Genomic DNA, 26,255 nt, shown 5'->3' with positions numbered 1-26,255 from the left:
TGGGTCCCAGCGCCCCTTTTGCTGGTTCCTTCAGGCCTAGGGGTGGTGACGGTGCCACTGTTCCTAACCCTGGGGCTCTGCACAGTCCTTGTGCCTCGCTTACCTCATTCATACCTTTGTAAGTACAGTTGACCCTTGAGCCACATGGGCTGGACCTGTGGGAATCCACTTGTAGGTGAAGATTTTTCAGGGGTAAGTATTTCAGCACGAATGATCCCTGGTTGGCTGAATCTGTGGGTGTGGGGACGGTGGCTGGAACCACAGATGTGGAGGGCCCCCCCATAGGTCATACTCGGGTTTTGACTGCCTAGAGGGCTGGTACCGCCATTCCCACTTCGTTCAAGGGTCAGCGGTGTCCCTTTATTAATGCGTCCTCCAGTGAACCTAATACAGAGGTGCCATTGGATCGTGATGGGGCACTGATATAAGGTGGTGCAGCTGCATGGTGAGAACTTCAGAGGAGCTGGAGTTTTGGAGAGAAGAAGGAGAAACGGTGAGGAAGCAGGGAAGGGGATGGGAGGGATATCATCCCCTCCTGTGGGCTCGTCCCTGGCCTCTGTTTGGGCGACACGTCGAGGAAAGGGGGTGAGAGCAAGGCTGCAGCTTATGCAGTGACGTGGAGAAGATGTTCAGAAAGAAGTCGAAGCCGAAGGGGAGGTTTACAGGTTACAGATCAGCTCGGAGGTGCAGTTAAAGGGGTTGAAGGCTGATAAGGAACGGGAGTTGGGTCAGATCAGGGGATTTACAGGTAACTAGACGGAGGAGATTCAGGAGGATAGTAGCTCACCTGGGTGGCTTCTGGGGCCTGAGGCCAGGGAGGTTCAGCCCAACCAGCACCAATTGCATCTGCTGGCCGGGCTAGACCCAGGGGGTACAGAAGTAAGGCAGTGACAGGTAACACCCAAGCAGTGACTTAACAATGATCCTGGGAACCTCTTACCTGAGCCTCCTAGAGAGAAGCCACCTTCCCACACACTCATGGGTTGCCTGGGAATGTGGGCCACCAGGAAGCTAGGCCCTTCCCCAGCCTGCAATGTGCTTCAATCCTGATGACAGTGGTTAAGAAGATCAAAGCTTTCCTGCAAGAGCCACGGAGACCCACTCTGGTCAGCATCATGTTTGCCCAGGATGAGGTAGGATAAAGCTGGAAGGGAGTTCTTAGTCTTGGCCACAGACAGAACTGTGGCCACCAGGACTGCTGGTTGTATGTTTACCATAAAGCTCTCTGGAAGGTTTGGATCAGTGACAGAAATTGTGCCAGTACAACCTGGATATCTGAGTTATAGCCAAGACTTTTTTTTCATTGTCAAGTATACTTAATGTATACTTAAGTCGCGACCTTTGCCCAGAGGAAGCCACTTCCTAGGACTCCTTGAATGCTGCCCCTTGAAAGCCATCGTTTAATCCTTAACTGGCATTTTACTGTGTGCTTCCTATGTGCCAAGCACTCCAAACATGACCTAACAAATTTTATGCTCACAACAACCCCATGAGGTCAGCCTTATAATGGTCCCCATTGTGCAGGTGAAGGTACAGAAAGATCCATCTTTTGCTGTAGGTCCCGAAGCCAGGAACTGGCGGTCAGGATTCAAGAAAGCTCATACTCTTAGGCTCTACAATATCCTTAAGGGTATTGATTGTATATTTACACCAGCTGCTGGGCCATATGTTAAAGCAAGAGAGAAATACAATATCGCTTACTGTATCTGACTTTTCATTTATAAAATTAGAATAGGAGAAAAGGATTTTGAAAAATGGCTTTTACACATGCCAGTCAAGAGTTGCTCTTCTGTTTTCTAGCTTTTTCTCCAAGTTCATTCAAAAAGGATGCTGGATTATAGGTAGACAGACACAGCCTTTCTCCATATCCTAGGTATACATAGCTCACTCTTGACTGAAGCCTTTTTTAAGGTGAATGGACAGTGAAATTACTAGATATGCCCATTTTGTTTTCTCACTTTAATCCTTTTATCTCAGGAACACCTTTCCAGATAGGTTTATAAATCCCTTATCCCCGTCTTGAGCACTCCCAATGCCTTATATCGGTGCCAAATTTAACAAGACATTAAAATCTTATTTAAAAATATGTTTCCAAATGATCATGGCAAGTATCATAGCACCCTATAATATTTACTGCTGACAACCCCAATAAAAGTAGCTCCTTTAATTTTCAAAGTTACCATATTTTCAGTTTTAGACTTACAAAGTAAGAAACAGTTCTGTTTCTGCACGTGACACATCTTGTCTTTGAAATCTGTTCCTTTTCTCCTCATCCCAACCCGCTGTTCCACAAAAGCTCTGCCCATGGAGTTCCCGTTGTGGCGCAGTGGTTAACGCATCCGACTAGAAACCATGAGGTTGCGGGTTCCATCCCTGCCCTTGCTCAGTGGGTTAAGGATCTAGCATTGCCATGAGCTGTAGTGAAGGTTGCAGATGTGGCTCGGATCCTGTGTTGCTGTGGCTCTGGTGTAGGCTGGTAGCTACAGCCCAATTGGACCCCTAGCCTGGGAACCTCCATATGCCGAGGGAGTGGCCCAAGAAATGGCAAAAAGACAAAGCAAACAAACAAACAAACAAAAAAGCTCTGCCCCAGCACCTCCATCCAGGCCATCCTTTCTTCTTCATCGTACATCTGCCCTTTCTTCCCTATCTTTCTTAAATTCTTTTCTGCTTCCATAGAGCTTTTGGTCCTTGATAGAAACACACACATTCTGTCTTCACTCGTATCTGACTATACGTTATTCCTTAACTTTAAATGAAGGAAAAGCAATTCATACACATGAAAGTACAGGCAGTCTGCCATTTTGCAGGCAATTGTATCATTTCTCAACTTCTTCTCACAACCGTCCTATGACCTTAAGTACTGTTGTTATCCCCATTTGTAGGTGAGGAAACTGAGGCTTTGCCACGCTAGGGCAACCCTGCTGGTGCTTTGATTTGACTTCCTCTGGATGTGCTATGACCAGCTAGTGGCTTCGGGAATACAGTGATGTAACTTAGGGAAGGTAATGCAGAAAGCATGTCGCATTGAGGAGAAGGGGATGAAAAGAATGAAATTTACAGACGGAATATAACACTAAAGGTTAGTGTTATATTCTCTCTCGGACGTTTTGAGTGAATAATATGTGAATATACTTTACAACAGTGGCTGTGGTAGCTCTTGCTGTGCCCTTTATCCTGGTTTCTTCTCAGCGTCTCCATGATTTATTTACTATCCTGTTCACCTTTCATCTATATGAAGTGCCTTATTCATGGTGAATCCCTTCTCAATTTGTTATAAACAGGCTGGTTAATTTACTGACAAACTTCTTTGGCTAGAACTCTCCGATGACGTAGCTGTTTCCCAAACTAAGATGCCCTTCTCCACACTAGTACTCGGTGGGATCTTTGCTGGTTATATTTGTTTTGGAATAAGTTAAAAGATAACTTAAATGAACTGAACAAGTCTTAACACTTTGTAATACTTTATTAATGTTTCCCTAGGGAGCTATGGGATATGTCATAACTTAGAAATTTAAAAGAGTCTCTAAATTTCCCTTTCTGAAAAGTTGCTGTAAACTGAAAAAAAAAAAAAAAAAAAAAAAAAAAAAACCCTTGATGGTCAGTTTCCTTCATCAGTTATGCCCTCTCTCCTGAATCTTTAACCAGTGACTGTCATTGTGTCTTTACACTCCGCCTCTAAAGCTCAGGTCCCTCCCATTAAAAAATAAAAGCACAATCAATAAAACCCTCCCTCAGTGGCTCAGCCTAATTCCTTTAAATGACCAGTCAGGCCTGGCCCAACCCCATTAAGGTGGCACATCCGTCTTTGACCACCCCTTTATCCCTCTGCCAGAGTGTTTTCCACTCCCAGCCTGTTTTTATGCAGTTGGGCTAATTCATGGAACTGAAGCTTCGAGTGTGCACAGAGCAGTTACTTTTCACATGTTGAGAGATGGCCATCCTGCACAAGTGGCCACGCAGCCTGTTTTTGCTGGACTCCTAGCATAGGGAGGCTCCTCTCAGCATGCGGAAGAAGCGTGGCCCTCCCAACACATCTGGCTGACACAGGTCTTGCCCTGTGTCCTGTGCACACTGGTTACCTCTCTAATATCCTGACCCAAGGAGTTTCGGAGTATCTGAGAGCTTGATTGAATTAGTGCTGTTGGAAAGGCACATGAGCTATGTGCTGGGCAACGGACCCAGGACCCCCAACTCAGCTCCCAGAGGCTGGTTCTCATCTTAGTCCAAATGCAAGTGGAATTTGTCATAACTAGTTACCGTCTTAGCTCTTCTTTCCAAAAAATTCAGTGTTCTTGAAGGCTGGTTCATGCTTGTGGTCTCGTTTTTCTTTGTTTGTTTTCACCCCTTAATTCACCGAAATCTAGTTTCTGCCGTAATTATTCACTCTAGGTTTTCAAATCCAAAGAACATTTCCTTTTCTAAGTTTTCCTGTCTTTTCCCAAAAGCAGCTGAAGATGTTTCTCCCATTGATTCGCATTACTCCATTTTCTTCTTCTGACTCTCCTCGTATCACCATGGTCCTATCTTCATATTCCTCCTGGGTCCTTTTTCTCTACTTCCCCTAAAATTAAAAAAAAAATATGCAAGAAAATGTATTTCAGAAAAGTACTGGTTGCTGCATGTTTCCCACTCTTTCTCTTTTTCAACTAGAAGTTTTTATTGCAGCTCCTTCTGTTTCGGATCCACTACTGCATATTCGATGGAAAGTGGGGATCAGGTAACTGGTTTTTAGTTTATAGGTCACTGGACTGTATGTAGCCATATCTGGACAAGACAGAGAAGGCATTACCTTCCCCAGAGATGGCAGCCCTTGAGCTGGCTGTGGAAATGAATGAGCCTACAGGGGGTCTCTCTCGGGAGGGAAGGTGAGATGTGTGGGAAGAAGAGTGCGCTTAGGTATCTGGGTGGTCCGAGGGGTTGCCTGTTTACCTTGACCGTAGTTAATGCAGTCTTCCAGGAAACACAGGTTTCTTCAGAAACCTGTCTCCGGCATGTTGACAGCTTTCAAATGTTTTATATCCCACCAGGATTCTCTTGTGCTTTCTAGACATATATTATCCACCCTTTGCAGGGCTTTGTCACAGGAGAAGCCTTAATCATAACATATCCAAGACTGAAGTTCTTTCATTTCTCCTTAAACATGGGCCTCCTCTGTGACAGATTGCAACAAGTGGCCACAAACTCATGCCATCCCTCTGTACACACCCCTTCGCCTGCTGCCCTTTTTTGCTCTTCCCATCAAGACGTGGACTCTAGATCTCCACCTCCTTGAGTCTGGGCTTGCCTTGTGACTTGCTTTGATCAGTAAAATGGCAGCAGAAGTAATGGTGTGCGACTTATCAGCCTCAAGAGGCCTTGCAGGCTTTGCTCCCACTCTCTTGGAAAGCTTCCGTCATCATGTGAAGAAACCTGGGCTAGGCTCCCTGAGGATTAGAGGCTACATGGAGAAAGACTCCCAGCTGACCTCCAGCACCAGCCACCAACACGACTGGCGATACAAAGTGCGCTAGGGCCTCCTGCTCTATATTTATTAAGAATTTCAAGACAGCAATAGTAGAACAATGAACCAAGCACATGGCTCACATGCCCATGCAGCTGGCCTTGACTGCTTGAGACCTGTTTCGATCATCTAACCCTTGCCAGGCTGCCACAGCTGATTGTCACCATGTGAGGGAGCCCAGGGAAGGCCAGCAGAAGGACTTCCCAGCCATGTGCAGCCCCAATTATTCACCCAGAGAACTGTTAGCTAATAAGTGACCATTTTAAGCCATGAACTTTGGTGATAGTTTGGGCAACGATAAATAACTAAGGTATCCTTATCTGGATGATTACAGCCTGAATCAATCAAACTTACCCTCATCCTCAGGTCATGGAGTCAGATTACCTAGGTTTAAATTCTAGGTCCTCCGATTTCTAATTGTGTGACCTTGGACTCATTATGTAACCTCTTTGTGCCTCGGTGAAACAGAGCTAACCTTATCCTTTTTATTAGGCTCTGTAAAGGCTAAATGGATAACAAGACCAGCCCTTGGCACAGTGACTATGCTCAATAAATGTTAATTAGGGTCGCTTGGGTTGAACACACTGTCCGTGAGATTTAGGATGAAACTTGCAGAAAACATCTGGGATTGTACAGGAGCAGCATTCAGAGAGGTACAAAAACAAACATGGTCCAAGAGGAACTGTAAAGTAGTACAAGGTTAGAATCTCGATTTCTGGTATCAGATCTTCTTCTTGCTCATCTCAGCTCTGCCAGTTGTTGTGTTTCTTTGGCCAGTTACTTAACCTCTTTAGGTCTTAATTTCATCCACTGTGAGGTGGGAACAAGGAAAAGAAATCTCTCACAACATTATTGTGAGGCTCGAATGAGGACCAAATGATTAAGTCCTCTGGGCCTGGCACGTCCGACACCTGATATGTTAAATACGAGCATTGGTCAGAAAGGCAAGCCAGGATCATTTTGAGAGGAGAATTACCAAATATAAAGTATGCCGTATACAAGCCTGTAAGGAGGATACGAAGTACGAGATTAGGAGCTGAAGGGAGATGAAGCAGATTAAGTTCGGAGATCAGGGAGAAGTGGAACCATTGCAGGCTTTGGTTGCTACATCGGAAAGTCTGGAAGAGGTACTGCATGTTTCCCAAATCTCTCTGCAAACCACAATGGCAAAGCAGAGAATGTTCTAGAAGCAGATTTTGGAGTTGAGGGAACAGTTCAAACTTAGCTTATGTCCCACCAATTAACCTTTGTGGGCTCCCTCCATTTTTTAGGGTGGTTCTTGTCTTTTCCTTCCTCAACAGTCAAGAACCCATTTACTCCCCAATTCAGTACCTCGGAATACAGCGATAAGTGGCAAACCAATTTCCTGTCCTCACAGAGCCTCTGACCAACAGGAGATTGAGACAATGAAACCAGTCTCAGCACTGTGAGAACTTAGGAGTCAGGGAACACCTCGCAGAGGAAGTTACATTTAATGTGAAACTTGAAAGAGAGAGGAGTAGGCATCAGCTAAGCTGGTGGGCAGGGGGAGAGGGGTGAGTGTGGCTGTGGGGAGAGAATATTCCACGTCAAAAGAACTGCAGGTGCAAATGCACGGAAGGAGGAGAGAACCAAGAACTTGGGGGAATTTAAAGTAGTTCAATGGTGCTGAATTAGAAGCTAGAAATTGCTAGAGGGGAGGCGAATGGTGAAATCTGCTCTTTTAAGGAATCTGGACTAAGGGCAATGGGAAGCCATTCCAGTGTTTAAGCAGAGGAGTGACATTTAGAAAGAGTCCCCTGATTATAATGTGGAGACTAGGAGGAGGACGTAAAGCCCGTTACCTGAGTTTGTAAATAAAGGTTTATTGGGACAAAACTGTATGCATTCATTTACCTACCATCTATCGCTGCTTCTAGGCTTTAAGTGCAGAGCTGAGTAACTGACCTTAGGGCTGACAAAGCCTGAAATATTTACCATCTGGCTCTTGAAGAAAACGTTTGCTGATCCTGGGGAGACCACCGCTGTAACCCGGGTAAGGCAATAGTCTTGTCTTCCCGGCTTTGGGGAGAACAGGAATCTTGGAAGGACAGTCGCCGTCAATAACTTTCAAGAAATCGTGACCTAGATATCTGTTGCCATAGTCTGTTTTTTAACTAAATCAGATTGGTTCAAGCCTCTGTTTTCACAACCCAGACAAAGTATAGTATCTCCTGAAGTGTCCTGCCCATTTTCTACACATCAGTGATTTTAGCATCACCTCAGGCCCTGCTCCTCCTGATGGGTTCAATTTTTGGACTGTCCCATTATTTTGGGTGTGTTGTCTCCATTCTGCTCCTTTTTAATCCATCAGTGGAACTTGCCCCATGATTTCTTTCTTTCTTTTTTTTTTTTTTTTTTTTTTTCTTTTTGCCATTTCTTGGGCTGCTCCCGTGGCATATGGAGGTTCCCAGGCTAGGGGTCGACTAGGAGCTGTAGCTGCCAGCCTATGCCAGAGCCACAGCAACGCAGGATCCGAGCCGCATCTGCAACCTACACCACAGCTCACGGCAATGCCGGATCGTTAACCCACTGAGCAAGGGCAGGGATCGAACCCGCAACCTCATGGTTCCTAGTCGGATTCGTTAACCACTGCGCCACGACGGGAACTCCCCACTAGATTTCTTAATATAACCTCCCACCACCTCCACTCACAATACGTGTGCGCTGGGGGGAGGCGTGACGGTTTAGGGGTGGAAGACTTCCTGAGGTTTGGGAGGCATGAGAGGAGTTCAAGAAATGTAAATAGCGTAGAATATTGTACACGAGAAAAAGTATTTTAGGTACATTGTGACAGTACCCTGCCTTCTGTCTTTTCTTTCTCTGTCATCTCTTTTCTCCCCAACTTTTCCCAAACCCTCAAGTGAATTTCCAATGTAGGAAATTCCTGTCTCTTGCTAACCCAAGTTTTCAAACACCCCATATCTAACAACTAGTCAAGGTATTTTTTTCCTATGAGAAGAATTCTAGTACCAGCTATTGAGAGAATTGGTTTCATTTCACTACAGTAGCAAGGTGTCCTGGAACCAGGGTTGGGTTCTGAGGCTAGGTTTGAATCAGATGAAGTCTAATCTGACTCATCCAGGAAAGGAAAAAGTCCAAAGCCAAGGGAGGAGGGTAATGAAATAGGGAAGCCAAGGTCATTTCCAAAGAGTAGTGTAAATAGCAGACCTAAGGGGTAGGTCTGAGGTTGCAAATAAAAGAGGCCAGGGATCTGGAATTAAGGAAGTCAACCCAAAGAACTCTATCGTAGACGACTGACTCCTTTTGAAAGGAGACTGTGTCTTAACTGCTTAATACTGGACACAAGAAATGTTCGTGTCCTCAGTCTCATGCCATTCCTGAAATCAGGTGCTCTTTGTGGTCCTGGGACTTTGCTGTTCTGACCCAGATCAATCTACTAGGTCTGTACAAGTCCAACAGCACTGGTTTTATTTCTAAACAACGTAGGCAAAAGAGCACCCGATGTGTATTTAATGTGTTCTTCCTTCAAAAAGACTTTAGACTGGGTCCCAGTGTATTTGGCTCACAGCAAAAATAGCAATGAACAACTGTTAATACAGCCACCGTCATTTATCAAATGCCTTCTAGATCTGAAGGACAGTCAGGTGTTTGCATATGATCTCTCATTTAAGCCTCACAATGACCCTATTATATTCATTTTATAGATGAGGAGGCTCTGGATCAAGGAGGTTCTCTTAAGTCATGACAAGTGGCACGTTGTCTGACTTCAAAACTCTTGATCTCCGTAGTACTACCTCTTTCTGGGTCATAATCGTTACCTTTCTTCCAGGTTCCAAACCTCTGAACTCTTCATTGCCTTGCTCAAAATCATTGTTTCCTCACTTGCTCCTGCGCAATAGTTAGTGTGATGAAATTTATTTTTAGCAATCTCTGCCTACTTAGTGGTCTCATCTTCTATTGCTGTTTCTATAAATGCATACTGAGTTCCAAACACTTCTGGTTCCTGGGGACATGACAAGGTCCTCCGTGCTTCCAAGGTTTTACGGTCTCCCTCTTTCTGGAGGGGTCTTGCCCCTCAGCTACCTAGCCTTTAAAACCAGGAACCTGGAAGTTCTCTTGTGGCACAGTGGGAAAAGGATCTGAAGTTGCTTCAGCCGTGTGGCAACTGTGGCTCGGGTTCAATCCCTAGCCTGAGAACGTCCACATGCTGCAGGTGCAAAAAGAAAAACAAAACAAACAAACCCACGGAAACCTGATTTCTAACCAGTTTTTCCTGGAAGATCTCATAGTCTTTCTGGGATTTGAGTCTCCTGGTGTTAAGTTGAGGTGATACTTCCTACATTTTGGAAAGAGGTTATCGGGGATGAATTGCGGCTTTGCCACTCACCAGCTGTACCATCTTGGGACAGTTGCTTGATTGCTCTAAGCCCCAGGTATTTTTCTTTATAAAAGAGGATAATGAAAGTTATTTAAAATAGCGCCCAACCCATATGTACTCAATTAGCGTGAGCTATTAATGTTTGGCTCTTGTGCGGATTAAATAAGGTTAACAGACATGATAATCTAGCACAGAATTGCTAGCACGCTGGGCTTCCTCAGTGCCTGCTCACACCTTAAACTTGCCTTTATAATGCTTTTCTGGGAGCATTCTGAATATTCCCCACGTGGTTAGCCAGTCTGTTAATTGTACACACGTATTTTTTTTTAATTATTCTATTCTGTGTCATTATTTAACTTCTCTGCTAGCCTGGACTCCTTGAGGGTAGAAACTATATTATAATCCACCCAAACATAGCACGCACAGGTATTTTATGCACATTGATTGAGTGATCGGATGATGACATTCGTTAGTAAACGAGAATGAGCCTCAAGCAACTCAGTGAGTAGTAACACTGCTACCGGTGCTCCTGCTGCTGTGTCATGTTTATCACACTCCACATGTCCTAAGTCCGTGGAACTCCTTAGCACAATTAATTGTCATAATAACTCTGTTAGGTCATTAGGATCCTCCTTAAACCTTTTGACACATTTGAAATCATTCTCATTTTACAGATAAAGTAACAGACTTGGAGGAGTAACATACTCAAAATCCCAGAGCTGGGAAGAGGTATGGCAGGAAGTGTCCTGCTGCAGTGGAAAGCTAGAGACGCCTTCCCGGCCATCTCGCTGCTGCCTTTCGTTGTGTTTGAACCCCTGCACGTTCTTCTGGGTTATCTGCTTGGGGTTGTTTATCGTCTTTGAGTCATTTTACAACTCTATTGATGTGTCTTCCTTCAGATGCTCTTTTGCACAGTTCATAACATCTGCCTGGCTCCTTCATTGACCGAGTTAAGTAAAATCTTCAACTCTGTTTTCCTTTGCTTTCTGTATCACAGTCATGATTTTAGCTTTTTTTTTTTTTTTTTTTTTTTTTGGAAAATTATCTTTTGACAGAGATACACCTAGAATACAGCTGCCCGTCCTTCGGACCTCAAGGCCTATTTCTGCACCTCAAAGGCCTCTGGCTTCTGCCGGCCCCTTCCTGAGGGGGCTTGTTTTCAAGTCGCAGGGCTCTGAGTTCCACCTCAAGAGAATATGATTCAGCAGCGGTTCTGTTCTGGTTTTTTGTTTTGTTTTGTTTTGTTTGTCTTTTTTTTGCCATTTCTTGGGCCACTCTCACGGCATTTGGAGGTTCCCAGGCTAGGGGTCGAATCGGAGCTGCAGCCACCGGCCTACGCCAGAGCCACAGCAACGCAGGATCGTTAACCCACTGAGCAAGGGCAGGGATCGAACCCGCAACCTCATGGTTCCTAGTCGGATTCGTTAACCACTGCGCCACGATGGGAACTCCTGTTTTTGTTTTTAACAGGACTCCAGTTACTCCGCTGCAGGTGGTTTGAGAAGCACTGCTTTTAACAACGCTGTCCTACTGCCTTTTTAGTGGGAGAAATAAAATACTGTACAAAGCAAGTAACAAACGACGTTTCAATGAAGGAGAGAAGAGGAAGAGAGAAATTCTGTCGGGAAGAAACAGTAAGTTTTACAAAGACAGTGGCATTCGATCGGAGACTTAAAACAAGGAAAGCTTTTGTCCGAAAGATGGGAAGACAGCACACCCTGTGTTTTGGAAGCAGCAGGAGCGAAGGCAAGGAGGCAGGAAAATGCATGGCGTTTTGGTGGGGACTGACTAGGGGTCGGATTTGGCTTGAGTAGAGAATATGAGGGGAGGGTTTGAACGATGAGACTGGAAAGGCAGGTTTGATTAGAGTGGAGGATTTTGATGCCAAGCGTTTACTTGATAGGCAGTAAAGAATAATAGATAGTTTTGACTGACAGTAAAAGGACAAGAAGCTAATCAACAGCAAGTTAGAAGGACCCCGAAGAAGCATGAGGTTGGAGAGAGAGGGGCCTCTCTGAGTGGCCAGGCAAGGAAAGATGTGAGACCACAAGGGTGCGAGTCTGTTCTGTCATTAATGAGTATTTGTTGAGAGTCCGTTGCATCAGAAACATGTGGTACGAAGCACTGGGAAGGAAATTATTATCCTGGTACTTTGTGTGCAAAGGCTTGAAGAGGAGGAGGCCAGAGAGACATTAGAGGTTAAAGAAGGTACAATGGGCCTGAACTTGGGAGTGAAAGAAGAAGGTGAAGGACATAAGTATATGAAAGATCTTAAGGGAGTAGAATTGACAGAATTTGATGCCTATGTGGATACACAGGGCTACGTAAGATGGAGGCGTCCAGGAAAATTGAGTTTTCTGGGTTGAGGGACTAAGGGCATGATGAGTCTGTAAACTGAGGAAAGTGAGAAGGATGAGTATGGGAAGAAGGGGGGATAAGAAGTTATATTTTATTGCATCGGAAGAACCTGGGAACACATAGTAGGTTTTTGGGAGTCTGGGTCTGGCGCACAAGAAAGAGTTTCAGACGGCGATTGTGTAAGTGGAGTTGCTGTCAGATACACCTCGGTGGATTGGGGAACACGGAGGCCAGGGTTAAGCCAAGCTGAGGTCAGGTCCAAGTTGGATGTGGCTGTTACCTGAAGTGGATGGCAGGGAACTGAGGGGAAGGCTGATGGCAAATGCAGAGCTCGGAATTAAAGCAGGAAAGCCCATGTGTTAGCAGGTGCAAGAAACTGTCAAAACTTAAGAGATGAAGAGGTGCAGGGCTAGGAGAACGCAAGAGTTTATTGAGGAATGAGATGAAAGAGGTGGATTAAGTCGAAGAATATTGTCCCCAGGATTTATTGCTGCATTCGTTTGGAAGAACTTCTTCCCGTAAGCGATGAAACTCCAAGGAGTTTAAGCAGCAGAGGAGGCCCATTCAATTCCCACATAGGAAAAAAGAGGAACACAGAGCCGATGGCAGACGGTTCAGCTCTTCAGGGGCCCACTTAATCGTCTGTAAAGTGGGGGCAAATTGTGAGATTCGTGGGCTGCATTCTGGATACAGCGTGAAGGATAACAGGAGTGTCCGTGAGTTAACTCTTCATATTTTTGTATTGATTTCCAAATCCAAAGAATGATTCATCTTTTGTTGGTTTGTTTTTTTTGTTTTGTAGTTTATTTTTTCCTAATGATTTTTATTTTTTCATTATAATTGGTTTACAGTATTCTGTCAATTTTCTACTGTACAGCAAAGTGACCCAGTCTCACACACACACACACACACACACACATTCTTTTTCTCACATTATCCTTCATCATGTTCCATCACAAGTGACTAGATCTAGTTCCCTGTGCTATGCAGCAGGATCTCATTGCTTATCCACTCCAAATGCAATAGTTTGCATCTACTAACCCCAGACTCTCAATCCATCCCACTCCCTCCCTCTCCCCCTTGGCAACCACATGTCTGTTCTCCACGTCCATGAGTTTCTTTTCAGTGGAAAGGTTTGCATAAGCATATGTTTGACAAAGTTTGAAGCCACTTAATGGTGTGAGTCTTTCAAAAACTGTTTTTTATCTTGTATTTTCTACCAAGGAGAATTAAAAAATCTGTGACTAGCACCACACTTTTTCTTGTGAAAAATAAATTTTCAAAGGGTGATTTCTTTTTTATGAAAACTAGATTGCCATCTTTTTAAAATAAAAAACTTCTTAGTATATTTCAAAGTATAACAGAAATATTTTGAAAAGAGATGGCAATGGGTAATTTTTCAAAGCTGTTACTTGCTGGAGGGCAAAGATGTTTTGTTTGCACTAAAATGCAAAGAACGCACGCCTTGAGATTAAGTGGGAGACCTGAATGGAGCATATGCATTTTTCTGTGTAAATAGTAATTATAACTGTCACTTTTGATGCTTCTAACTTCTCATACAGAATGCCTAAAACAGGAACTTAAGTTAGTAATAAACATGATTTAGATGCATTTGGAGGGTTGATTATAGTAATACTATCACATGAACAATGGAATGACATTAGGAGAGCAGTTTGATTGGGACATATAAGGGAGAAAATATGTCATATATTGAAAAAATGCTGTCATGAAAATTGCTCTTGTTTTTTTTTAATTTTTAGTTACTTTTAGGAGTTCATATAACCAGGGAAGTAGTTGAATTATATCACTACTGATTGTATGATAAAATTTGATTCTTTTGGAACTATCTTTGGCAGAGGACAGGGCTGGGGCAGGAGATGTTTACACTAAGGAATATTCCTCAATTCTAAAACTGTATTTAACTATAAGGTCTATGAAAACTACTAATGAATAGTTCTATCAACTTTTTTTTTTTAATTATGTTGTTCACAGGATAAGGATAGGGAAGGTGTTTGTCCTGATTTTTATCCTGTTGACATATGAGTTCTTCATATTTCAAAACAGTATGCATGACTTTTACTATGTTGATAAAAATAACACTTCAGTGTTACCTAATTAAGATCTCTCTTTCCTGTTAGCAAAATGTTTGGTATCTAGAACTTAAAGTAAGGCATAGCTTCAGAAATTTCCTCTTTTTTCTCAAAATGATGATGGGTAGAGCCAATCTGAAGAGAATGTAATGAGAGGCGAATGCTCCAAATTCAGAGAATAGTGAGAAAGTAAAATAACAATCTGTTCATGGGATCAGGTTGCTTAGTTTTAATTTGCGTATCTTTAATGAATGAGGGTCATTCGTACTATGTAAGGGTCATTTATATATTTTTTTTCTGTCACTTGTCTGTCAGTGTCCTCTTGTTCTCAAGTGACAAGTCTTTTTCTTCTTAATTTCCAGAAGTTTCTTATATATTTTCTTATGTATTAATCTTATGTTAATATATTAACATATTAAGTTTCTTATATATATTTTCTCATATATTAATCTTATATATTCAAATCACCTTTATCTGTGATTTGAATACTAGATTCCCCCCCCAGTTTGCAATTTGTGTTTCAATTTGGCTTATGTTATTAGTTTTTGCCTTGTAGCTTTTGATTTTTAATTAGATGTGTTTATATTTTATGTTTCTAGATTTGAGTTAGAGAGGTCTTCCCATTCCAAGGTAAGAAGAGAATTCACCCATATTTTCTTAGAGTATATTTATGTGTGTTCAATATAGGTTTGACTTTATCTTTTCTGGACGTTATTCATTTACTAAAAAGTCCATTTTGTCCCACTGATTTGAGATGCCACTTATTTGGGTCTACTTCTGGACTTTCTATTCAATTCCATTAGTCTTTCTATTCCTATGGCTTATCCCAAAGCATTTCCCTAATGAGGGCCTATAAAATTTTTTTAATATATAAGAAGCTATTCTTCCTTTTCAAAAGAGTTTTTCAGTTATTCCTACTCTTTAATTTTTCCACATTAACTTGAGAATCAGCTTGTTATATTCCAGAAAAGAGCTTTTCTATTTATTTTCATTGACATTGCAATAATTTTTTTTTTTTTTTTTTGTCTTTTTGCCATTTCTTGAGCCGCTCCCACGGCATATGGAGCTTCCCAGGCTAGGGGTCCAATCGGAGCTGTAGCTGCCAGCCTACACCAGAGCCACAGCAACGCGGGATCCGAGCCGCGTCTGCAACCTACACCACAGCTCACGGCAACGCCAGATCCTTAACCCACTGAGCAAGGCCAGGAATCGAACCCGCAACCTCATGGTTCCTAGTTGGATTCATTAACCACTGCGCCACGATGGGAACTCCGACATTGCAATAAATTTAAGATTAAAATTTAGGGAGAATTGGAGTTCCCGTCGTGGCGCAGAGGTTAACGAATCTGACTAGGAACCATGAGGTTGTGGTTCAATCCCTGGCCTTGCTCAATGGGTTAAGGATCCGGCATTGCTGTCAGCTGTGGTGTAGGTCGCAGACATGGTTCAGATCTGGCGTTGCTGTGGCTGTGGTGTAGGCCGGCAGCTACAGCTCTGATTGGACCCCTAGCGTGGGAACCTCCATCTGCCACGAGTGCGGCCCTGGAAAAGACAGAAAGACAAAAAAAAGAAAAAAATTAGGGAGACTTGATATACACTGACTTTTCCTATCTAAGAATATGGTCTAACTTTTCATTGTTCAAGTGTAATTGGGATCCCATCAGAGTGTGTTTTAAATTTTTTCACATATGTCTTTCATATTCCTCATTAAATGTATTCCTAGGCACTTTACATTTTTTTGCTGAAACTATAAGTGCAATTACCCTCTTTTATTTTGTAAGCAGGTCTTGTGTGCATAAGTGTGTATGCAAATATATATGTGTATCTCTTTATATATATCTCACAGATTTCCATAAATTGATTTTATATCCTGCTGCCATACTTAATTTTTTATTATGTATTTTTTCAGTTGATTCACTTGGGTTTTTCAGGAATATAATCATAATCTAGAAATAAGGACAACTTTATAATCTTTTTTTCCAGTAGTTATCGTCTTTACTTTCTCTCTTTCATTATCACCCTTAATGATACTTCTAGTCCACCCTATTAGCAGTGGGAGAATGGGCGTCCCCCTTGTCTTCTTGACCTGAGCAGGAATCCTTCAGTGACTCCCCATTAAACTTGAAACTGGACTTTTTTTATAATGATTTTTATTTTTTCCATTAGACCTGGTTTACAGTGTTCTGTTAATTTTCTACTGTACAGCAGGGTGACCCAGTCACACATACATGAGTGCATTCTTTTTTCTCTCATTATCATGTTCCATCATAAGTGACTAGATATAGTCCCCAGTGCTACAAAGCAGGATCTCACTGCTTACCCATTCCAAAGGCAATAGTTTGCATCTATTAACCCCAAATTCCCAGTCCAACCCATTCCCTCCCCCTCTCCCTTGGCAACCACAAGTCTATTCTCCATGTCCATGGTTTTCTTTTCTGTGGAATGGTTCATTTGTGTCACACATTAGATTCCAGATATGTGTGATATCATATAGTGTTTGTCTTTCTCTTTCTGACTTACTTCACTTACTTTGAGGGTCTCTAGTTCCATCCATGTTGCTGCAAATGGCATTTTTTTATGGCTGAGTAATATGCCATTGTGTATATATACCACATCTTCTTAACCCAATATCTGTTGATGGACATTTAAGTTGTTTCCAAGTCTTGGCTATTGTGTATAGTGCTGCAGAGAACATGCAGGTGCATGTGTCTTTTTCAAGGAAAGTTTGTCCAGATACATGCCCAAGAGTGGGATTGCTGGATCATATGGTAGTTCTGTGTGTAGTTTTCTAAGGTACCTCCATACTGTTTTCCATAGTGGTTGTACCAATTTACATTCCCACCAACAGTGCAGGAGGGTTCCCTTTTCTCCACACCCCTCCAGCATTTGTTATTTGCGGACTTATTAATGATGGCATTCTGACTGGTGTGAGGTAGTACCTCATAGTAGTTTTGATTTGCATTTCTCTAATAGTCAGTGATGTTGAGCATTTTTTCATGTGCTTATTGGCCATTTGTAATCTTCTGGCCATGTGTTGGCCGTGTGTGTGTGGTGTGTGTGTGTGAAATGTCTATTCAGGTCTTTTGCCCATTTTTCCATTGGGTTGTTGGCTTTTTTGCTGTTGAGTTGTATAAGTTGTTTGTATATTTTAGAGATTAAGGCCTTGTTGGTTGCACTGTTTGAAACTATTTTCTCCCATTCTGTAAGCTGTCTTTTTTTCTTTTCTTTTTTTTTAAAATGGTTTCCTTTGCTGTGCAAAAGCTTGTCAGTTTGATGAGGTCCCATTAGTTTATTTTTGCTTTTATTTCTGTTGCCTTGGGAGAATGACCTGAGAAAACATTTGTAAGGTTCATGTCAGAGAATGTTTTGCCTATGTTCTCTTCCAGGAGTTTGATGGTGTCTTGTCTTACATTTAAGTCTTTAATCCATTTTGAGTTTATGTTTGTGCGTGGTATGAGGGTGTGTTCCAGTTTCATTGATTTGCATGCAGCTGTCCAATTTTCCCGGCACCACTTACTGAAAAGACTGTCTTTTTTTCCCATTTTATATTCTTGCCTCCTTTGTCAAAGATTAATTGACTGTAGGTATCTGGTTTATTTCTGCGTCTTCTATTCTTTTGCATTGGTCTGTCCATCTGTTTTGGTACCAGTACCATACTGTCTTGATGACTGTGGCTCTGTAATATTGCCTGAAGTCTGGGAGAGTTATGCCTCCTTCTTGGTGTTTGTTCCTCAGGATTGCTTTGGCAATTCTGAGTCTTTTGTGTTTCCACATAAATTTTTGGATTGTTTGTTCTAGTTCTGTGAAAAATGTCATGGGTAATTTGGTAGGGATTGCATTAAATCTGTAGATTGCTTTGGGTAGTATGGCCATTTTTACACTATTAATTTTTCCAACTGAGAAGCGTGGAATATCTTTCCATTTTGAATCCTCTTTAATTTCCTTGATGAATATTTTATAGTTCTCAGCATATAAGTCTTTCATCTCCTTTGTCAGGTTTATTCCCAGGTATTTGATTTTTTTGGGGTGCAATTTTAAAAGGTATTGTCTTTCTGTATTCCTTTTCTAATATGTCATTGTTAGTATGTAGAAATGCAACTGATTTCTGAATGTTCATCTTATGTCCTGCTACTTTGCTGAATTTGTTAATCAGTTCAGGTAGTTTTTTGGGTTAGTCCTTAGGATTTTCTATATATAGTGTCATGTCATCTGCACACCATGACAATTTTACCTCTCCTCTTCCAATTTGAATAACTTTTATTTCTTGTTTGTCTGGTTTCTGTGGCTAGAACTTCCAATACTATGTTGAATAACAGTGGTGAGAGTGGGCATCCTTATCTTGCTGCAGATTTTAGTGGAAAGGCTTTCAACTTTTCTCCATTTGGTATTATATTTGCTGTGGGTTTTTCATAAATGGCTTTTATTATGTTCCCTCTATATCCACCTTGGTAAGAGTTTTTATCATGAAAGGATGTTGGACTTTGTCAAATGCTTTTTCTGCATCTATTGAGATGATCATGTGGTTTTTGACATTTGTTTTGTTAATGTGGTGTATGGCATTGATTGATTTGCATATTTTGAACCATCCTTGTGAACCTGGGATGAATCCCACTTGGTCGTGGTTTATGATCTTTTTTATATGTTGTTGGATTTGGTTGGCTAAAATTTTGTTGAGAATTTTTACTTCTATATTCATCAAAGATACTGGCCTATAGTTTTCTTTTTTGGTGGTATCTTTGTCTGGTTTGGGTATTAGAGTGATGGTGGCATCATAGAATATCTTTGGAAGTGTTCCTTCTTCTTTGACCTTTTGGAAAAGTTTAAGGAGGATGGGTGTAAGTTCCTCTTTGTATATTTGGTAGAATTGGCCTGTGAAGCCATCTGGTCCTGGACTTTTATTTGTAGGGAGTGTTTTTATTACATATTCAATTTCATTTCTAGTGATTGATCTGTGCAGTTGGTCTATTTCTTCTTGATTCAGTTTTGGCAGGCTGTCAATCTCAAGAAAGTTGTCCATTTCTTCTGGGTTGTCAAATTTGTTGGCATACAATTGTTCATAGTATTCCCTTTTAGTTTTTTATATTTCTATAGTATCTGTTGTGATTTCTCCTTTTTCATTTCTTGTTTTGTTTAATTGGATTTTTTCCTCTCCTCTTCTTGGTGAGTCTGGCCAAAGGTTTTTCCATTTTGTTTACCTTTTCAAAGAACCAGCTCTTGGTTTTATTGATTTTTTCTTTTTTTTTAATCTCTAATTTATTGATTTCCTCTCTGATCTTATGATTTCCTTCCTTCTGCTAACTTTAGGTTTTGTTTGTTCTTTTTCAAATTCATTTATATGGTGGGTTAAGTTGTTGACTTGAGATTTTTCTTCCTTCTTGAGGAAGGCCTGTTTTGCTATGAATTTCCCCCTGAGCACTGCTTTTGCAGCATCCCATAGATTTTGAGTGGTTTTGTCATCATTATCATTTGTCTTGAGGTATTTTTTAATTTCCTACTTGATTTCCTCACTGACCTGTTGGTTTATTAGTAGCATGTTGTTTAGTCTCCGTATAGTCAGTTTTTTTCTCATTTCCTTTCCTGTGGTTGATTTCTACTTTCATGCCATTGTGGTCAGAGAAGATACTTGAAATAATTTCTACACTCTCAAATTTGTTGAGGGTAGCTTTGTGCCCCAGTTTGTGATCAATCCTTGAGAATGTTTCATTTGCACTTGAGAGGAATGTATATTCTGATTTTTTTGGATGTAATGTCCTGAAAATGTAAATTAAGTCTAACTTTTCTATTGCGTTCTTTAGGATCTCTGTTGCCTTACTGATTTTCTGTCTAGAGGATCTGTCCATTGATGTGAATGGGGTGTTAAAGTCTCCCACTGTGACTGTATTTCCATCAGTTTCTCCTTTTATGTCTGTCAGTATTTGTTGTAGGTATCCAGGTGCTCCTATATTAGGGGCATATTATTGAAAGTTATAATATCCTCTTCTTGAATAGATCCTTTAACCATTAAATAGTGTCCTTCCTTGTCTTTCTTTATGGCCTTCATTTTAAAGTCTATTTTGTCTGATATGAGTATTGCAACTCCTACTTTCCTGTCTTGTCCTTTGGCATGAAGTATCTTTTCCCATCCCCTCACTTTCAATCTGTAAGTGTCCTTTGCCCTAAGGTGAGTCTCTTGTAGACAGCCAATTATAGGTTTGTGCTTTTTTTATCCAGTCTGCCACTCTGTGTCTTTTAATTGGAGCATTCATTCCACTGACATTTAAGGTATTATTGATAGATAGGTATTTATTGCCATTTTAAACCTTGTTTTCTGGTTGATTCTATGTTTCTCCTTCCTTCCTTTTTTTTTTTTTTTTTTTTTTTTTTTTTTTTGGTTGGATGATTTCCATTTATTTTATGCTTGAGTGCTTTTCTTTTTAGTTTTTGTGAATGTAATATTTGGTTTTGATTTGTGGTTACCCTGTTTTTTAAGTATGCGAACCCCTTCTTGTATCTCTTGCTTTAGCCCAACAGTCATATAGACATTACTAAAAAAAAAAAAAAAAAAAAAAAAAAAAAAAAAAAAGAATCTATCTTTTTATTTTATTTTATTTTTTGCTTTTTAGGGCCACACCTGTAGCATATGGAGGTTCCCAGGCTAGGGGTCTAATCAGAGCTATAGCTGCCGGCCTATGCCACAGCCACAGCAATGCAGGATCTGAGCCATGTCTGTGACCTACACCACAGTTCATGGCAACACTGGATCCTTAACCCACTGAGTGAGGCCAGGGATTGAACCCACAACCTCATGTTTCCTAGTTGGAATCGTTTCCATTGTGCCACAATGGGAACTCCAGAATCTATATTTTCTTACTTTCCCTTCCCCACATTCTATGATTTTGAAGTCTTTTTTTTAACATCTTCATGTTTGACCTTTTGCTGTTCCTTGTGTTTATCACTGCAGTTACAGCAGTTTTTTTGTTTTTTGGGTTTTTCCCCCCCCTCTTTTAGATCTGTATGCTGGCTTATTTAAGTGATTGCTTTCGAATTGTGGTTTCCTCCATCCTATTTCTTCTTACTTCTTTTTTTTTATTTAAAGAAGCACTTTCAGCATTTCTTTTAGAATGGGTTTAGTATTGCTGTGCTCTTTTAGCTTTTGTTTGTTGGAGAAATTCTTTATTTCCTCTTCTATTTTAAATGATAGTCTTGCTGGATAGAGTATTCTAGGCTGCAAGTTTTTTCCTTTCAGAACTTTAAATATATCTTTCCACTCCCTTCTGGCCTATAGTGTTTCTGTAGAGAAATCAGCTGATAGCTTTATGGGGGTTCCCTTGTAATTACTGCTTTGTTTTTCTCTTGCTGCCTTTAGAATCCTCTCTTTATCTTTACCTTTTGCCATTTTTATTATGATATGTCTAGATGTGGTCCTATTTGGGTTTGACTTGTTTGGGGTCCTCTCTGCTTCCTTTATCTTGATATCAGTGTCCTTTAGATTTGGACAGTTTTCAGCCATAATTTCTTCAAATATATTTTAAATCCCCTTTTCTTTTTTCTCCTTCTGTAATTCCCATTATGCGTAGATTGCCCCCTTTATATTATCACATAGATCTACTATATTGCTTTCGTGTTTTTTCTTTTTCATTTGGTTTTCTGTCTGCTGTCCTGATTGGGTGATTTCCATTATTCTCTCTTCTAAGTCACTAATTCATTCCTCTGCATTATTCATTCTGCTCTGTAGTACCTTTAGTTCAGTTTGTGTCTCTGCAAATGAATTTTATAATTTTTCTATGTTCCTCCTTGTATTTTCTAGTTCCTTTCTAAAGGAATCTGCATTACTATTCATATCTGCTCTTAATTCCTTGATATTCAGCCTTAATCCCTTCAATATTTTCACTATCTCCCTTTTGAACTCAGTGTCTGTCAGACTGCAGAGGTCTGTTTCATTGTTTGCTGCTTCATGTGAATTCTGTTCCTTTAACTGGGAATGGTTTCTGACCTTCTTCATTTTGCTTATGTTTTTCTTTTTCTGTGAGTTTAGGGAAGCCAAACTGTAGTCTTGGAGGGCTACTTCAATGCAAGAGCACCCTTTTGTATTTTGTGGGGGGTTACTATTTATTTTTGGTATGGGAGTTTGGATATTGGCTCTCTTTCTTCGTTGTGAGCAGGCTGTTATCCCCAGGGTGATGCATGTGTTTCCAGGGAGAAGGAGGCAATGGGTAGGGCTAGTAGTCAGTACCTGGTTGCTGGGCTTTTAACAGAAGCAGGGACCTGCAGGAAGGTGGCACTGGATACTCCTAGTTGTAGGGCCCGGGAAGTGGTAATGAGCCTTAGGCAGATTTACAGGGTGCCCAGAGCCTTTGGCAGTGGCAGCAGCAGAGTGTGCGTGTTCCCTGGGGAGTGAGAGCAACAACAGGTAGTGTTCGATTGCAATGCCCTCCTCTGAGGTGATTGGAGCTACAAGTGGTGCCTGTTCAGGGACCCCTAGTGGTAGTGGACCATGCCCGCCTCTGGAGTCAGTGATAACTGCAGTGGTTTGCCACCTCCACCTGCAGACCACGCAAGAGGCACCCTGTCTCAGCCCACACAGGAGGTGCTGCACACGCTGCTCCTAACTGTAGGTTCCTGGGAAGGGACAGTGATCAAGCCTCTGGGCACTGCCCAGAGCATTTGGCAGTGGCAGCAGCAGGGCTGGTGTGCTCCCAGGGGAGCGAGAGCAACAACTGGTGGTGCTCTGTTGCAGTGTCCTCCTCTGTGGTGCCCTCTGAGGTGGTTGGGACTACACATGATTCTTGTTCAGGGATGCCCAGTGGCAGTGGGCCATGCCCACCCTTAGAGTCAGAGATAACTGCAGTGGTTTGCCCTACCACTTGCAGACCACGCAAGAAGCACCCTGTCCTGCTTAGTCTACACAGAAGGTGCTGCACCAGCTGCTCCTAGTTGTAGGGTCTTGAGAAGGGGCAGTGATCAAGTGTCTGGGCACTGCCCAGAGCATTTGGCAGTGGCAGCTGCAGGGCGGTTGTGTTTCCAGGGTGGTGAGGGCAATAATGTGTGGTGCTTGGTTGCAGAGCCCTCCTTTTTTTTGCCGGCCCCTGAGATGACTGGGGCCACATGTGGAACCTATTCACAGGCTCCCAGTGGTGGCAGGCCATGCCTCCCTCTGGCCTCTACCTCCACGGGCCGTCCCTGCTGCCTGTAGATCACACAATAGGCACCATGTCACACTTAGCCCCCTGCTGCCCTTGGCCCACACAAGAGGTGCCTGGCACCCATAGCCTGCACAAGAAGCCCCTGGTCTCCTGTAGCACAGGCAGGTGGCTTCTTGCCACCCGTAGCCTGGGCCAGAGGCACCCCACCCTCGGGGAGCCTGCACGGGCATGCACAGGGAGTCTCCTATGGTGGTCCACCCCTCCTCCTCTCGCCCTCCCCAACGACGGCACCTTGCCTCTCCTGAGGGTCCGGACCTTCTCCTGGGTTCCCTCTGCCACGGCATTCTCCTCCTCAGCCCTTGGTGTACGGCTCCCCTGGCTGTGGCGCACTGCTCCTTAGCCCCTCAGCCTGTCCCCACACAGCCAACCCCAGTCCTCTCCCTGGGACGGACCTCCAGAGCCTGAGTCTCAGCGCCCAGCTCCCGCCCGAGCGTCTCAGGCCGTGGTGTCCTGGCCGGTGGTTCAGATGATCTGGGCAGCTCTCACTCTGCTCTGCCCTTCTCAGTCCAGCTGCTGTGCTTTTCTCGGCAACTTTGAGGTCTCTCTGTCTTGGCTGATCTCCCAGTCGGTTAGGTGGCTTCCCGGGGTGTGGGTTCCTCTTCTCTTTCACAGCTCCGTCTCTGGAATGCTAGTCCCGTCCTGATTCCTCCTCTCTCTCTCTCTCTTTCTCTTTTGTTCTACCCAGTTATGTCAAGAGTTCCTTGCCCTTTTTGGAGGTTTAAGTTCTTCTGCCAGCATTCAGTTGATGTTCTGTGCGAGTCGTTTTACACGTAGATGTGTATTTTCGATGTGTTTGTGGGAGAAGGTGAGTGCGCTGTCTTACTCCTCTGCCATCTTGATCCGCCTCTCAAAACTGGATTTGAATCTTAGAATTAGTTTCTTAATCAGACATCATTACTTTATCTGGAAAACTGAAAATCTGATCCAACAACAAGATCCATATATGTGCGACAGTAAGAGATTGGTTACATACATTAAGGTGCATCTATGGAATTGAATGGTCTGAGCAATTACAAAATAGTGAGTGCTGTTTCAATCCTTTTTGTTGTTTAAAAATCCTAAAATATATTCAAGTATGCATAGAAAGTATCTGGAAGGATATTCAACGAATTGATCTAAGGGTTATAACATATGTATAAACTAATGACTGGTAACATCTATTTAAACTAATTTGTAAGGGAGTTCCCGTCGTGGCGCAGTGGTTAACGAATCCGACTAGGAACCATGATGTTGCGGGTTTGATCTCTGCCCTTGCTCAGTGGGTTAACGATCCGGCGTTGCCGTGAGCTGTGGTGTAGGTTGCAGACGTGACTTGGATCCAGCTTTGCTGTGGCTCTGGTGTAGGCCTGCGGCTACAGCTCCAATTGGACCCCTAGCCTGGGAACCTCCATATGCCAGGGGAGCAGCCCAAGAAATGGCAAAAAGACAAAAAAAAAAAAAAAAAAAAAAAAAAAAGAGAGAGAGCTGTAATTGCCATCATCCTCCAGGCTCAGCTCTGCTTCTTATCAAGAGCTATGACAGAAAATACATTTGTTAGAGTAGTGCTGTCCAATGGAAATGTAATATAAGCCATGCATATAAGCAACATATGCAACGTAAAAAAATAAAAAATAAACTAATTTGTAAAAAAATTTTTTTAATTTATGAAAATATTTTGGCACAATTAAAAATTAAGTTAGGAGCTCCCATTGTGGCTCAGTCACCTAAGAACCTGACTAGTATCCATTAGGATGCAGGTTTGATTCCTAAACTCACTCAGTAGGTTAAGGATCTGGCATTGCCATGAACTGTGGTGCAGGTTACAGATGTGGCTGAGATCCTTTGTTGCTGTGGCTGTGGCCAGCAGCTGTAGCTCTGATTTGACCCCTAGCCTGGGAACCCCCATATTCCACAGGTGTGGTCCAAAAAAGCAAAAAAAAAAAAAAAAGAAATATCAGAAAAATAGATTCGTGTTCTTCCTCTTCCTCCATTTTTTATCCCTTTCTGTTATTTAATTTTTTATCACTTATTCTTTGCCAAGTAGCATTAAAATGATAGTGCACAGAGGTGTTTACAAGCTATAAGCCAGAAGAAAAAAGAGGGCCAGAGAAGAGTGCACAGCAGATGAGAGGGTTCAATAAATTGTGGAAGCCAGGAGTTGGATGGAGTAGAATACAGTGATCTGCCTGGTATCCTCGGGGGATGGTTCTGGGACCTCCTTTGGATATCAAAATCCACGGATGCTCAAGTGCCTTGTGTAAAATGGTGAAGAACAGTCTGCCCTCCCTGTTTCTGGGTTCTACATCCACAGAAATAGCAGGCTACTGTAATTGACTTGGCAAAGTGGGAGAGGGGCTAAGCTAGTGTTTGGAGGAGACCGAGCACTTGCAGGTGCAGTGGACTGTGAAAGGAAGGAGTGAGGCATAAACCTGAAGAAGGGGGATTGCCCCTAAAGTTGCTTACAAAGCTTGGGGACCACTGGGTCCCTTCCCCACCTCAGCCAACCAGCCTGCACTCACTCCCTCCACCCCGACCTTACCACTAGCAACACCATCCTTCTGTGAAGGATGAAGTTACTTTTTTGAAGAAAGGAGGGTTGGTTGGTTTGTTGGTTGCTTTGTTTTGATAGAAAGTTCCCATTCGAGAAGGGCTAATCAGATAATGGGAAAGAAACATATGTTTGAAATAGAAATTTCAGAAGATTGGAAGATAAGTAATTCTCCTGGTCCAGGATTTCACAGTCTTGGCACAACTGACATTTGAGGCTGGGAATTCTTTGCTAT

At 42.4% G+C, this 26,255-nt stretch overlaps 1 protein-coding gene across 4 annotated transcripts in view; it reads left to right on the top strand.

The window, feature by feature from the left end:
* TMEM56 (transmembrane protein 56) overlaps positions 1–26,255 on the top strand; it is a 108,601-nt gene that overhangs the window by 2,908 nt on the left and 79,438 nt on the right. For 2 of the 4 annotated variants that reach the window (XM_021090165.1, XM_021090174.1), the window contains 3 exons: positions 7,402–7,517; positions 11,334–11,497; positions 14,911–14,941. The gene's annotated coding sequence lies outside the window, so the exon portion shown is untranslated. Of the gene's footprint in view, positions 1–7,401; positions 7,518–11,333; positions 11,498–14,910; positions 14,942–26,255 lie in introns of those variants that run through there. The other 2 variants (XM_021090168.1, XM_021090159.1) reach the window with 2 other exon arrangements.

The sequence above is a fragment of the Sus scrofa genome, chromosome 4 (genome assembly GCF_000003025.6).
Source record: "Sus scrofa isolate TJ Tabasco breed Duroc chromosome 4, Sscrofa11.1, whole genome shotgun sequence".
In the NCBI taxonomy this organism is placed as follows: domain Eukaryota; kingdom Metazoa; phylum Chordata; class Mammalia; order Artiodactyla; family Suidae; genus Sus; species Sus scrofa.
The sequence above is the reverse complement of the archived record's forward strand: the minus strand, read 5'-3'. Positions and strand labels throughout refer to the sequence as shown.